Here is a 15,126-nt window from a genome sequence, read left to right on the forward strand (position 1 = left end):
CCTTATGAGGACAGGCTGAGAGAGTTGGGGTGGTTCAGCCTAGAGACGAGAAAGCTCCAGGGAGACTTATAGCAGCCTTCCAGTACTTAAAAGGAACCCTAAAGGAAAGATGGGAGACTCTTTATCAGGGAGTGTAGTGATAGAACAAGGGGTAATGGTTTAAAACTGGAAGAGGGTAGATTTAAACTGGACTTAAGGAAGAAATTTTTTATGATGAGGGTGGTGAGGCACTGGAACAGGTTGCCCAGAGAAGTTGTAGATGCCCCCTCCCTAGAAGTGTTGAAGGCTGGATGGGGCTTTGATCAACCTGGTCTAGTGGAAGGTGGCCCTGCCCATGACAGGAGATTTGGAACTAGATGATCTTGACGGTCCCTTCCAACACAAACCATTCCATGATTTTATGATTCTATGATATGATTTCCTTCACATCTAGATGAAGACACAATTAGCCCTGTCTCCATTTTGGTCTGCTGTTAGACCCATTTTCTTGCTATGTTTCTCAGCTGTATTGGCTGTCTGACTGATTCAGATGATAGTCACTGACAATTACCCCACATCCCATCCTACAGGATAGATCTGTTATGTGAGTGAGCCTTTTGTTTTGGGCCATATTTTTAACTGCTGTAAAGTGGTGAAGTCATAGACTCAGCTTTCCACAGCTATTATAGTAGCTTTTGTATTCAAATAGTTGTCAATCTTCTCCTCAGTCAGTCCTTACATTTTACATGTTTCCAGACTTTAACATTATGTGTGAAATGCCATAGAACAAATAAGTGATGGTATAATGAAATATTATTTGACATCAAAAGTGTGTGCTAATTGCCATTACAATTAACCTTCCTAAGCTAAAATATTACACACTTTATGCTGTTTTGTTCAAAAGTTTTTCTCAAGAATGAGTAATATGTTAATTAGAGTAATGAATTCATCTCAACTTTAATTAAACAGTGACAATTCAATATAAGCAGAAGATAATTACATATATAGATAAATATAACACAGTTAAAAATAGTTAAACCAGTATGATGGTAATAAATGTTACTTTGAGGATCTCTGCACATGGAACATTGGCTTACCAACAAGACAATATATGGATGGAAACAATGTGTAGCCTCCTTAAAGGAAAGTGGTCTTTTAGGAGATATTATTTCTGTCTGACTTGAAAAAAGAACTTAAAATATTCAATCAACAGAAGATACACGTATTTTGTGTTTAAAAGTAAACTAACCATAATGTTGAAGTGGTTCAAAAAGATCTTATTCTATCACAGTCTTAGTTTTCCTTAGTTGACAATAATTGCAGTTTCTATTGATCAGTAAAAATTGGCACCCACAACAAAGTCAAAAGCAAGGGTGAGATAAATATTAAAACTGTTTCTGTTGAGTTCAAGTGTAGGCAAAACAGTTGTCTGTGTGCTGTTAAAATCAATGTGACCGAACCCTGGACTGAATCATTCAATGTTCACAGAAAAGGATGTTTGCAAGCATGACTTCAGTGATCTTTGCCTGGCTACACAGAGTGTTGTGCTAGTTCACATAAGAAAGAACAGCTATGAATACCTTTAAAGGCTCACTCACAATATCATTTCATTAACCCAGCAAGACCACAGCCATGACTCTACAGCTTTTAGTTTAGATTTAGTTTGCATCTGTACAAATTTAAAGTATGAGTAATTTTTTTGCAATCTTCTACAAAAGGTTTCACAGAGATGCCTCAAGAATAGTTTTGTTTACTTGTGTAATGAGAGCGGCTTTTCCTATGCAAATTCCAATAGCACTGCATTTTTGCAAATTTGAAAATCGAATCCTTCTGAATGAGAAAATAAGGATACACCCCCCATGAAGATGTAAAGGATACATTTGTTTAAAAGTTCTCCCTCTGAGCCTTTTTTCTTTTCTTTCCCATTTTAACTGCCATTAATAGACGGAAATTAATATAGGAAAAGGAAATGCAATAATGTTGGTTTAATGGTTTGCCTTTAACCCAAGAAAGTAAGAAAATTCAAAGATAAGGCTTCCAATTAATCTTTAACTTGTAACATAAAAGCACTGATTTCAAGCCTTAACAACGTTGCAATTATGAAAGCACAGGGGGAATGTACTGTGGACATAGTCAAAGTTTTAATCCTAAATCTGTCTGGCTCTTGTGAATTTATTAGAGCTTTAAAATTTAACATCATTTCTGTGTATGATATAAACATATGTGTTCTTGACCCACTTTGAAAAACAACCACAAGTGAAATACCATTTGCATTAATCATTCAAGAGCTTTGCAAAAAGATTGCATCTCAAGAGATGACTTTTCCACTGAAGTTTACACTATTCAGATTGGTTTCATTACTTTTTACATATATTGAATTGCAGCTCTTGTTGTTCAGAGCATTGGTTTTAGAACTTGTTTCCATTATCTCATTCCAAATATATACATTGTCACTTAATATTCTGAAGAGAAAAATTAATTTTTATGTAATAGTTTTACCCTGACAATTACAAAAATGTCATTGTAAACTAAAACCTTTCAAATTAAATTCTATTTTCACCCTTTAATCACTATGTAATAAAACTACGAAGGAGATGTTTGTACCCTGTTGAAATAATCAAATTATGTTTGTACTGTATTGAAATAATAAATAGATGCAACAACAATTTTTCACACTTTTCACTAGATTGTTTATTGAATTCTTTATGGGAATAAGGATCCACACTAGTGGCTCTCCTTGCAAGACTAAAATCTAAGTTTATTATGTGTTTATAGAAATTACTTTTTCTATCCATGATATAATGTTACATTTTGTTGGAAATATTCTGTGACTGTTATTGGCCCTACTAAGAGAATAGCATTTAAGGAATCATACTAAATTAATCCTTGAAGCCATATATCTCTGTATTACACTTAGCAAAATTTAGCATTGCTACACCACATCCTCATGGATCTATCTCTGGAATCCATTACTCATGAGCAGCAGATATAAATCAATGTTGAATATTTTAAAATCCATACCTTGTGTTTACCTGTCTGTGCAATAAAAAGTATAAGGAGACTGAAAAATATTGATAGCTGAATGTTTGGGCTCAATTTAGGAAGCTGAATGATCCTTGATACTTCAGAACCCATGTCAGATAAGGAAGATATCCTTGATTCTTGAACTGAATACTTATTTTGGGGTTTTACTTAATAGAAAATTAGATACAAATCTAAGCTTGTAAGAGCAGGTGATGATGAAAAATTTAAAGTAAATATGAAAGATGCAAATTGTCATGTATAAATCTTCACTATTATGCTTGAATTAGTGAAGCTCAGTGCCTTCAGAAGGATCTCTGGAATGCTAGTTATGACAATATTAGTTGAGTATGTTTCATAAGAAGTCTTTTTTCAAAACTGACAGAATTAGTAACATTATCCAGCATTAATGGTTTTGGATACTTCCTGGCCTAAGATATTTTCTACAGACACTTATTAGCCTGATAAATGATGACATTTTGATCCACAATTTTCTTTGAAAATAAAGTGTGACAAGTCCATTTTATTTTTCTGGAAAATAGTAACTATATATTGTGTTGCTAGTGTTAAAATACTCTTGACACCTGCCAATTTTGGAACAGGGTCTTGGAATGGGGCTTTGTGGCAAAGATATAGATCTGAAAACAAATTCTGCCAAGTCTGGAAAAGTCATAAGCGTGCAAGAATCACTGTTCATGCTGTTGAGTACTTGATAGTGTTTACCTAGTAAGTTTCCGATTATTTTTGCCCTCAATAAATACGCTCTTATCACAGTTCCAAGTGTGATCACACTGTGCACACACCAAAATATCACAGAATCACAGAATCATCTAGGTTGGAAAAGACCTTGTAGATCATCTAGTCCAACCATTAACCTAACACTGACCATTCCCAACTACACCATATCCCTAAGCGCTATGACAACCCAACTTTTAAACACCTCCAGGGATTGGGACTCCACCACCTCCCTGGGAAGCCCATTCCAATGCCTAACAACCCGTTCTGTAAAGAAATGCTTCCTAATATCCAGTCTAAACCTTCTCTGGTGCAACTTGAGGCCATTACCTCTTGTCCTATCGCTCGTTACTTGGTTCAAGAGACTCATCCCCAGCTCTCTGCAACCTCCTTTCAGGTAGTTGTAGAGGGCGATGAGGTCTCCCCTCAGCCTCCTCTTCTCCAGACTAAACAACACAGTTCCCTCAGCCGCTCCTCGTACGACATGTGCTCCAGACCCTTCACCAGCTTCGTTGCCCTTCTCTGGACACGCTTGAGTAATTCAATGTCCTTTTTGTAGTGAGGGGCCCAAAACTGAACACAGTAATCGAGGTGCGGCCTCACCAGTGCCGAGTACAGGGGTAAGATGCCTTCCCTGTCCCTGCTGGCCACGCTATTGCTGATACAAGCCAGGATACCACTGGCCTTCTTGGCCACCTGGGCACGCTGCTGGCTCATGTTCAGCCGGCTGTCAATCAACACCCCCAGGTTCCTCTCTGACGGGCAGGTCTCCAGTCACTTCTCAGCAAGCCTGTAGCGCTGCTGGGGGTTGTTGTGGCCGAGGTACAGAACTCAGCATTTGGCCTTATTGAAACTCATACAGTTGGCCTTAGCCCATCACTCCAGCCTGTCCAGGTCTCTCTGTACAGCCTCCCTACCCTCGAGCAGATCAACACTCCCACCCAACTTGGTGTCATCTGCAAACTTACTGAGGGTGCACTCAATCCCCTTGTCTAGATCATCAATAAAGATGTTAAACAGGAGCGGCCCCAAAACCAAGCCCTGGGGGACACCACTCGTGACCGGCCGCCAACCAGATTTAACTCCATTAACCACAACTCTTTGGCCCCAGCCATCCAGTCAGTGTTTTACCCAGCAAAGCGTGTGCCCATTGAAGCCACGAGCAGCCAGTTTTGCCAGGAGAATGCTGTGGAAAATGGTATCAAAGGCCTTACGAAAGTCAAAGTAGACAACATCCACAACCTTTCCCTCATCCAATAAGCAGGTCGCCCTGTCATAGAAGGCGATCAGGTTTGTCAAGCAGGACCTGCCTTTCATAAACCCATGCTGACTGGGCCTGATCATCTGGTTGTCTCGCATGTGTTCTCAGGATGAGCTGCTCCATCAGCTTCCCGGGCACTGAAGTCAAGCTGACAGGCCTGTAATTTCCTGGATCATCCTTCTGACCCTTCTTATATATGGGCGTCACATTGGCCCATTTCAAATCTGTCGGGACCTCCCTGGTTAGCCAGGACTGCTGGTAAATGATGGAAAGCGGCTTGGTGAGCACCCCAGCCAGCTCCTTCAGCACCCTCGGGTGTATCCCATCTGGTCCCATAGACTGTGTATGTCTATGTGATGCAGTAGGTCACTGACTCTCTCCTCCTGGACCGGGGGGGGGGGCATGTCATTCTCCCAGTCTCTGTCTTGTGGCTGAGGAGGCTGGATTCCCTCAGTACAACTAGTCTTGTTATTAAAGACTGAGGTGAAGAAGGTATTAAGCACCTCAGCCTTTTCCTCATCACTCATTGCCATTTTTCCTCCTGTGTCTAGCAGGGGATGGAGGCTCTCCCTGGTCTTTCTATTCCTGTTGAAGTACTTACAGAAACATTTCTTGTTATCCTTGACTGCTGAAGCCAGATTAATTTCTAGCTGGGCTTTAGACCTCCTGACTTCCACCCTGCATACCCTCACAGCATCTTTGTAATCATTGTGAGTGGCTAGCCCCTTCTTTCAAAGGCCGTAAACTCTCCTTTTCTCCCTGAGTTGCAGCCACAGCTCCCTGTTTAGCCAAGGTGGCCTTCTCTGCCGTCGGCTTCTCTTACAGCACCTGGGGACAACCTGCTCCTATGACATTAAGATTTTCTTCTTAAAGAGTATCCAGCCTTCCTGGACCCCTATACCCTTCAGGATTGTCTCCCAAGGGATTCTGTCAATCACTTGCTTAAACAAGTCAAAGTCAGCCCTTTGGAAGTCCAGGATGGCAGTTCTGTTGCCCCCTCTCCTGGACTCTCTAAGAATAGAGAAGTCTATTCTTTCATGATCGCTGTGCCCTAGTCGGTTTAAACCGCCACATCATCCACCATTCCTTCTCTGTTCACAAAGAGGAGGTTCAGCAGGGCACCTTCTCTGGTCCATTCACTCACCAGCTGCATCAGAAAGTTATCTGCCACACATTCCAGGAATCTCTGGGACTGGTCCCGCTCTGCTGTGTTTTATTTCCAGCAGATGTCTGGGAAGTTAAAGTCTCCCACAAGAACAAGGGCAAGTGATCGTGAGATTTCTCCTAAGTGCCTATAGAATATTTCATCCACCTCTCTGTCCTGGCTGGGTGGCCTATAATACACTCCCACTACGACATCTGCTCTGTTGGCCTTCCCCTGATTCTAACATAAAAACACTCCATCCTGTCTTCACTATACTTGTGCTCGAAGCAATCATAACAGTCCCTAACATGCAGCACCACCCCACTGCCTCTCCTTCCTTGTCTATCCCTCCTAAAGAGCTTGTAGCCATCAACTGGCACACTCTAGTCATGGGAGACATCCCACCATGTTTCTGTAATAGCCAGTACATCATAATTTTCCTGTTTCATCATGGCTTCCAGCTCCTCCTGTTTGTTACCCATGCTGTGTGCATTGGTATACATGCACTTCAGATGGGCTGATGTCCCCAGCACCTTTTTGCATTTAGAGGTCCTAATTCCAGCCTGATCTTTCACAGGTGTTACCACAGTTACTGATCCATCAATATCCCTTGAATCTTTGCTGTGCTGCATGTCTCCATCCCTTGCCTCCACTGAAGTAGCAGGGTGAGGGTTGTTGCTGGCACACCAGCCCACAAACTCTGGTAATCTACCCTGGGGCTTATGTTCCAGTTTTGTTCTCATTCCACCTTCAAATCTAGTTTAAAGCTCTCTGAATGAGCCCAGCTAACTCCTGCCCCAAGATCCTTTTGCCTCTCTGGGACAGGTGCATCCCATCTGATGCCAAAAGGTCTGGCATCATGATATATGCAGGAAATTAACATCCAACTCAGAGGTAGAAAAGAATAGGGGGATTTTTCCTGCTCTCATCTGCTCTGAATTAAGCTCCAGTGCTTGAATTACACAACGAAAATCTTCTCCTGTACCTGAGTTACCATCCACATCACTGATAAAAAGAAATTATGAAAGATTAATCCTTTTAATTCAAATATGTAGGGGATTTGGCCTGGAGAAGACATTGGACTCCTACAGCATCTTCCAGGACTATTAGTGGAAGTGGAGACAGGAACAATTGACTGACAGTTTGTGGTGGGTTGACCCTGGCCAACAGCAAAGCCCCCACCCAGTTGCCCACTCGCTCTCCTGTCCCAACAGGGTGGACAAGAGAATCAGAAGGGGGAAAAAATGAGAAAAAACTCATGGGTTATGATAAGAACAACTTAATAACTGAAGAAAAGAAAGGAGAAACAAATAAGCAGTGTAAAGGCAGTCACCACCTCCCACCAGCAGACCAATGCCCAGCCAGTCTCCAAGGCAATGGCTACCTTGGAAAAAATACTCCCCTGCCCGCTAGTTTTATTGCTGAGCATGATGTCATATGGTGTGGAATATTCATTTGGTCAGTTGTGGTCACCTGTCCTGGATTTGTTTTCTCCCAACCTGTTGCCCAACCTCAGCCCACTCCCTGGTGGAGCAGAGTGAAAAAGAGAGAAGTCCTTGACATTGTGCAGGCACTGCTCAGCAACTGCTGAAACATTGGTGTGCTATCAACACAGCTTTTGTCACAAATCTAAAACACAGTACCATATGGGATGCTATGAAGACAATTGACTCCTTCCCACCCAGAGCTAGTACAGAATTGTACTGGTCTGACTGAAAACTGCAGCGGAGGACAACCAGAAACAGCAGGAGCAGAGAATGGAACAGGTTGAACAGGGAGACTCTTCAATATACTAAATTAATAGAGCTCACTTCTGTATATCAGTTGAAGGACCTAAAGATTTATTTGCTGCAGACCAATCTTTTTTTTTAATTTATTTTATTTTTTCTGAAGGGAGAATTATTTATTTACATATTGGCTTTTCTGAATTAATTGAATGTTTCACAAATATTTTTTTATAATTTCATATCTATGTGAGGCAATGGAAGGTCAGGTACAGTTGTCAGGTAGGGAAAAGAAACACAAAACTTAAGAAGCATCTATAAATTTAGGGTAATCAAATGCGATATTCATTACATGAATTACAGAGTGCTTTGTATTATCTGGTACTTCACATGTTCAAAACAGATCTCATTTCAGTTGCAGTCATGAGTCCTCAGCAGTTCAGATTTCAAGATCTCTAGATATCCTGTTACTAAAAATTTCAGTTTAAATTCTTTGCTAGGACAACAACAAAAAAAATACCACGTCAGAGACAAAAGGTATCATTCCAGTAAACTAAAGAAATATTTGCTTTTTTTCTTTGTTTTTGGTATGTTCAGTCTTGAAATGAAATCACGCAGCTTTGTTTTAAAATACGAAACATGAGCCATCTGAAGGTAAAAACTTATGAACTAATCTACATTATATTTCTTCAGCACAGAATAAAAGGAGTGATGTCTGACATCTTCTGTTTAAATCAAATTGTGAAAATCCCTGAAAGTCCTACAGATGATCACTCAAACCCAAAGCATGAGGGCTGCTGTGATAGTTTGTCTTTTCTAAGTAGAAAGACTCAGAGAATACCACATGATAGAAGAGCTTTTGGAGCTGAAACGAGCAAGAGCTGCCCTGCTGAATGATGGTAGTATGAATATAGGACAGCGGGCCTGGTCAAGATATTCCCATGAAGGCTGTGAAGCGCTGCCAAACATATTAACCACACAAACAGCTGCTTTGTACTGAAGACACAACACTGCTTTTTTGTTGTTGTTGTTTTTCCACATTCAAGAAAATGTGACTCCCTGAATTAGTATCTTCTCTAGTCAGCACCATGTTTTCTTATGTTGCTAATGGTACCATCAGTGAAACTGTGCAATGGTATAATAGAAAAACACCAGTTTTATCCTGGAGTTACATTACTATTAAACCAAAAAGTTGGTACATTGTGAACATCATTTCTAGCTCTTATTTTGATTTGCATCTCTTAAAGAATGGTTGTTCGAGTAACAAGAATTAGTTGTACTAAACCCTAAATTCACTTTACCTGATATTATCAGCTAAGCCTTTGAAAGAACATTAGAAGCACCTGTATTTTAAATTGCAGCTGATAAAACAGCAAAGCTCTTACTGAAGATAATGACCTAAAAAGGGATAACATCACAGTAGAATCAGACAGTGCCATTCAATTGTCTGTCCTGCCATTTGTAAAGAAATGTGCTATTATTTCTTGATTTAAGATTATGAAGAACACTGCTCAGGCAATACTCACTCCTTTTGGAAAGCTTTTCATGCACAGAATCAGATAAACAAGATGCTGTCTTCTGAGACTGCTGAAAAGCTGTTGAACACAACAAATTCCTTTTGTCTTTTTAAAAAGTCAAACAGTAAGCTTTCTCACACTATAAGCATGTTAGCATGTGACTCAAGATACAAAACTCAAGCCATAAATATGTCTCATTGAGTTTTAAGATGACTGAAAGAAGAAAGAAATTGCCTAGGGTTGTTAATGCTGAAACAGCAGAAAATAGGATAAATGTACAATTTATTGAAAGCAATTTTTTTATAACAAAGAAAAAAGGTAGCCAGCTACTTTGAAGAAAACAGCCATCTATACCTGGTTCAAGGGACATCCTGATTTTGAAAGTCTATACCTTCAGACAGTAATTGTAATCCTTTTCAATACTTAGAGAGCAGTTATATACTCTATTTATAAAAGATGAACTTACTAATATTTAAAGAAAGAAAACAAAGGAAAAAACTAAAGTAAATTCCCTATGAAATTGTTCAGTGTGTGTATATCATCTGTGTAGGTGGGTATACCTGAATATAAGATGTTTCTTTACACTTATGCATGAAGCGTAATAGCAAAAAGTCACTAGAGGATATAAAACAGAGAAAGCAAGCCCAGACTTCAGCTTTAACTAAGACCATGATTTTTTTCTTTTGCTAAGAGGAGAATAATGGCAGAAATTACATTCTTTTTCTGTCCTGTTCTTCAGAGAACTGATAATCAGAAATGTTGGAACAATTTTCTTCTGCACACTACAGATTAGTGCTGAGTGAAATACTCACTGCTGAGGGGAAAAAGATTCAAATTTCATGGAGCTTTTACCAACATTTGACCCAGTCAATGGTACTTTTGTCTATTAAAATGCACTTAAATAGCATATGTTATTTCTTCAAAAAGCTAAGTGTTTTCTTCTAATCTTTGAGGTATTTTAAGCATGGATACAGATAAGTTTAAGCTACATTTTCCTTCTCCAAGATAAGAACTGGGTTTGATTTTCAAATGAAAGACAGATAGCTGCACTTACTACTCTTTGTTTTAAGAAAAACACAGATGTCACATACTAACATCAGAAAAGTGTCTGGTATAACCCTTGCAGAATACTGAAATATTTCCTGCCTTTTTAAAAAAAATTAAGAAATGAACTATCATTAGAGGCTTTATCCTATGGCTATGAATGTTGAAAGGAACATTGTTCTCAAAGTTCAAACACAAATTACTTTCAAAGGGAAATAAAGGAAGAACAAAGAAAATTTTAAAAGAGGCTGGAGGCCAGGATGAGTGCTTTAAACTGATAGATCTGAATTCTAGGTGGCTCTCTGTGGGAGAGGTGAAGAAAAATCCAGTTGTCAGAAAAAAAAAAAAAAAAGTTTAAACTCCCTACTTCACCAGTGAAGGAGGGGTGGCATTTCTAAAAATCCCCATCACACCTATACAAAGGTCAACAAAATCTCAATGGTGTGATTCACTACATCTAGGTTAGGAGGATACTTTTTTCCATTAGACAATTCTGTCTGCTCAGGACTTAATCTGTCTCAGCTTCTTCCGAGATGGATACCTAAGGGTGGCTCTTTTAAAGGAGATGTAGCAGTGGGTTATTTTATCTTTTGCTTAATACTTTATGTTAGAGCACTTTCCTAGGAATTTGGAGAGGTGGGTTCTGTGCCTGCTTCAGCTGCAAGGGAATTAAACTTATATCTTAAGAAGATACTGAAAGGGTTGAAAGGGGAAGGAGCCTGCCACTTAAAGCTTTTTTTAATTTTCTTTTTATGTAGCCAAAAATGCAAAATCCCTGAGGACAGAGAAGAATAAGAGGGAGCTGTATTCTTGTCTGGGAAGGATTAAAACTGAAAAAACTGAAGCCTGTAGACTATTCATTGTAATACATATTTGTATTGTATTAGGCCACCACTGAAAAAAAACAGTGGAACTATTTGCTGAGAGTAGACTCTCCTATATGACAGTATTTAACCATTTGGAGACAAATAGCCACTGTTTCTTTCAGTACCCTGTTTCTTTACAGTTCAGTAGAAATGCAAAGGTGGCTTTCCAGAATTTAGAAGACAATTTTTTCTGTCTCAAGATGATTAAAATCTAAAAAGGAAACTTTCAGATTTCTCTGACATGTGCTACAAGCAGCAAATGCTCGTGAAGTAGCTCAACAGCACTACAAGCTAAATGTTCAGAATTATGGCTGTTTTTTTCAGTATGCCCTTGTAGATCTGGGTGCCTGTTTAGCTGTGCCTTACTCAAGCAGAGACATAAGTATGAAATAGATAATTATGTCCCCTAAAATAAATACCTCTAAAATGTGTGAAAGCATTCAAGATGTCAACTAAACGTTTAGATGCCTATAAGCTTAGGCAGGGCTGTAAAAAGGATACACACATATGGAACAGTTGTTCAGAAATTAGGTAGGACTTCAGGTCCCCCTGATAAGATTTCAGCAGAACCAACACCATTCAGAAACTCACTAATTTGTTTCAAAGGTATTTTTAGAACCAAGCAAATAACTTGAAGCAGGAGATTAGGTTATCTTTCAGATCAAATATATCTAAATCATACCATATAGGGAAAACTTAGGGACACAAGGGCAGAAGGAAAGAAGGAATAATGCAGACCTAGGAAAAAGGAGGATTATTTTCTGCATATTTTAATGGATTTTGGTTAGCTACTTTTTCATCTGCCTATGACTCTATGACTCAATCTTTCTAATTCTTTCATCTTTCATTTGATTAAAAAAATAGCACTAATGCATAAGACAATGGAAAATGGGACACAGTTCTCAATCACTTATATTTCATTGAGTTAGCTAACAAAATGAATGACAAAAATTAAAAGGTATAAACCATACATTATTAAATTTACCAAATAACAGTCTTATTCAATATGTACCTTTCTGAGTAATAATTTTTTTAATTGTCACAATTTTACACCATTTCTGAGTGGGTTTGAGGGGTGACTGCACTGATAAATGGACACATTCTCTGAAGTCACCAAGCACATGCATAGCCTAATATTCCTTAAGCATAAACTTTGTTAAAATCAATACAGGGTTGAAAATGTGTTTTAATGGACTTCAGCCAACTCTGATTATCAATACTATTCTACCTTTGCAAAAACTACTCACCTGTTTAAAAATTCCCAAGTGCTAGAATGTCAGAAAATGAAAAAAGATGGAATCTAGCCCATTCCCAGCTAAGGTATAAATCTTCATTACTTGTTAACACATACCTGACAAATGCCCTCCCACCCAAACATGTAAAGATGTCCACAAGTCAATATAACAGATTTTTAGGAGATTGGTTTGGATGGAGTCTATAAGATATAGCATTTTGTAATAAATCTAGGATTAGAGTACAAGTTTTAAATCCAACCTGTGTGTACACAGTACCATTCCAAAGGAGAAATGGGATCAGGCTGACTCCATCATGATCAGATTCTTCCCCACTTCTGCTTTACAGTTTATTTTGCTCTGTAGTAATAAGGATATCTTTCTGTGTCTGCCTGCTCTTAGGCAAGTGAGCAAGATAAGTAGTCCGCTTAGCAGAAAATAGTTTCGTGTGTCCCCTTGTTTCCTGCATTGGCACACAATAAAGTGAACGGGTATGAATTTAAGGGTTTGACTTTTCTGTAAGTGGTGACATTAGTTTTACACATTATATCTCTTCATTAACATCTGTTAGTATGAAAAGGTATAAATACATCTTTCATGGTTCAGAAAAAGGATTTATGGAAATAGCTGAGAAGACTTGTAATAAACTGAGGTTATATGATTCTTACCTGTATGAATAAGGAAAAGAAAGTAACAGAGATAACCTTTCCCCCCTTTCTTTCTCTGGTCTCTGCAGTATCTGGAAGTAGAGGAACAAGAGGGCAAAAGTTATGGAGAAAAGTAATTTTGTTCATTAGACCAACTGATAAAGTTGGCAAAGAAAAAGTAATTTTTTGTGCACAAAAGCCTTTCTTCAGAGATAAATAAGCACCGAAGCACCTTTCCCTGAATTGCTGGTTAGGGAGTAGAAGATGTGAAGGGTTTCTTCCCTGCACCCTATTTCTGCTGCTGCACTCAACACCACAATGTATGAAAGTTTCAAAGTCACTTATCCCCATTAAAGTTATACTGTGGTATTGAAAATATTAATTGCTAGATGGTGCTTTGCAGGTAGAGTTGTCCTTTCTGTGGCTCCACTAGACATTACAATGACTTCTCTTGAGTATGGTGACAAAAGGACAGCCAGTCACAGCTCATGTCCTGCTTTTCTCTGTTGTCTACTTGCCCCAGTGACTGAACATCTTGTCAAATTCAATCCAAGTCAAACAAGACAGATACAGGGTTTAGAGCCATGTCTCCTAACCCAGCATGTTTATTTCACTAATGAAAGATAGCAAGTTTGTTTTAGAAATATATTTTGTTCTCAGTAACAAGTATAGAAACAGTACACACTGCTACAAACTTTACCAGAATGTACACGCATGCAAGTTTCCTTCAGTTATTTTCAAATGGATATTTAACCATATTTTAAAAGCCAATATGCATGTGCAAAATCTGGCTTTTAAAGTCCTGCGCAACACTGAGACATCACATCCAGTCTTACATAACGTGCAGAAATCACTCCCACAACTTGGGACTCACCATGTTTCAAGATTCTAAAAGTGTCAGGACAATTGTTCCAGTCAAATTTCTGTTACATATGGGAAATTCATCCTTGAATTCCCAAGAACCCATTTCACACTAAAATAGGCACAAATACTATTTTAACATTTTTTATTATACTGTCTGTCTGATTTTACCCCACTTGCTGCTTTATATCTAAATTCAGGGACATATTGGTTCTGTATAATAAAAAGAAATAGAAAAAAGATGAGATAATAATCAGACAAGTTTCCTTTAGTGCAAAATACATAGATAAATACAGCAAAATACATAGGATAAAATGACATTGCTTTAACATAGGAATCTTAAAGGTCTAGAGTCATCTGGACACCTTAATTATTACCAGAGTTCAGAGAAAGACACACCATGTATTACAGATTATAGAAGATATCTTCAGCTTTTATCCTCTGATATAAAAGTAGGAAAGTTCAAACAGGTCCAAAATTTCTATAAATAAACAATACTCTATTAAAGTGTTCTGTGAATGTGTCAAGTCTTGAAGAACCAGATTGTGAACCTGGCTTTGTGCCCACACCAGGAATTATGAAGCTGTTCAGCATTCACGCTGCCTACATTTGCTGCCTATATAACTGCTACCAAGATTAGAAGCAAGGAGCCTCTATAGGACCATTGACTCAGCCTCTTTACAGGTGGATGAAGAATGGTCAACTACAAAGTTGATCATAAATGGTATAGAGCTCTCCAGTAGATGAGCTAAGTAGTCATATAAAGTTATCTGCTCTAAATAAAAGACTGATACATGCTGGCATATTTCCTTACCTGAAAAATAGAGCAGGAAAGAAGTGTGAGAACACAGAGCTCTGTGGCTTTGAGTCATAATGTGACTTTTTTTAGGCTTGTTTATTATCATTGTTGTTAACCTATGAGTTAATCCTAATTTAATCTTTGCACAATGGGGAAAACCCACTCCTGGTTCCTAGTATCTACAGTCCCATCTGTCCTAATAAATTAGAGTGAGGTTGCTCAAGCACTAGATGTCTGTTCATCTATACCTGCTTAACTGGTAATTCTTCCCCTAGTCATGCTTTAGATTGATCTAA

At 38.6% G+C, this 15,126-nt stretch overlaps 1 long non-coding RNA gene across 1 annotated transcript in view; it reads right to left on the reverse strand.

Annotated features, from left to right (window-relative positions):
• LOC141942099 (uncharacterized) overlaps positions 1-13,256 on the reverse strand; it is a 38,826-nt gene extending 25,570 nt beyond the window's left edge. Inside the window, exon 1 of the long non-coding RNA XR_012628522.1 lies at positions 13,192-13,256. This is a non-coding gene — a long non-coding RNA (uncharacterized LOC141942099). The remainder of the gene's footprint in view (positions 1-13,191) is intronic.
• Between the last annotated feature and the right edge of the window lie 1,870 nt (positions 13,257-15,126).

This window comes from Strix uralensis, chromosome 4, assembly GCF_047716275.1.
Source record: "Strix uralensis isolate ZFMK-TIS-50842 chromosome 4, bStrUra1, whole genome shotgun sequence".
Taxonomy (NCBI): domain Eukaryota; kingdom Metazoa; phylum Chordata; class Aves; order Strigiformes; family Strigidae; genus Strix; species Strix uralensis.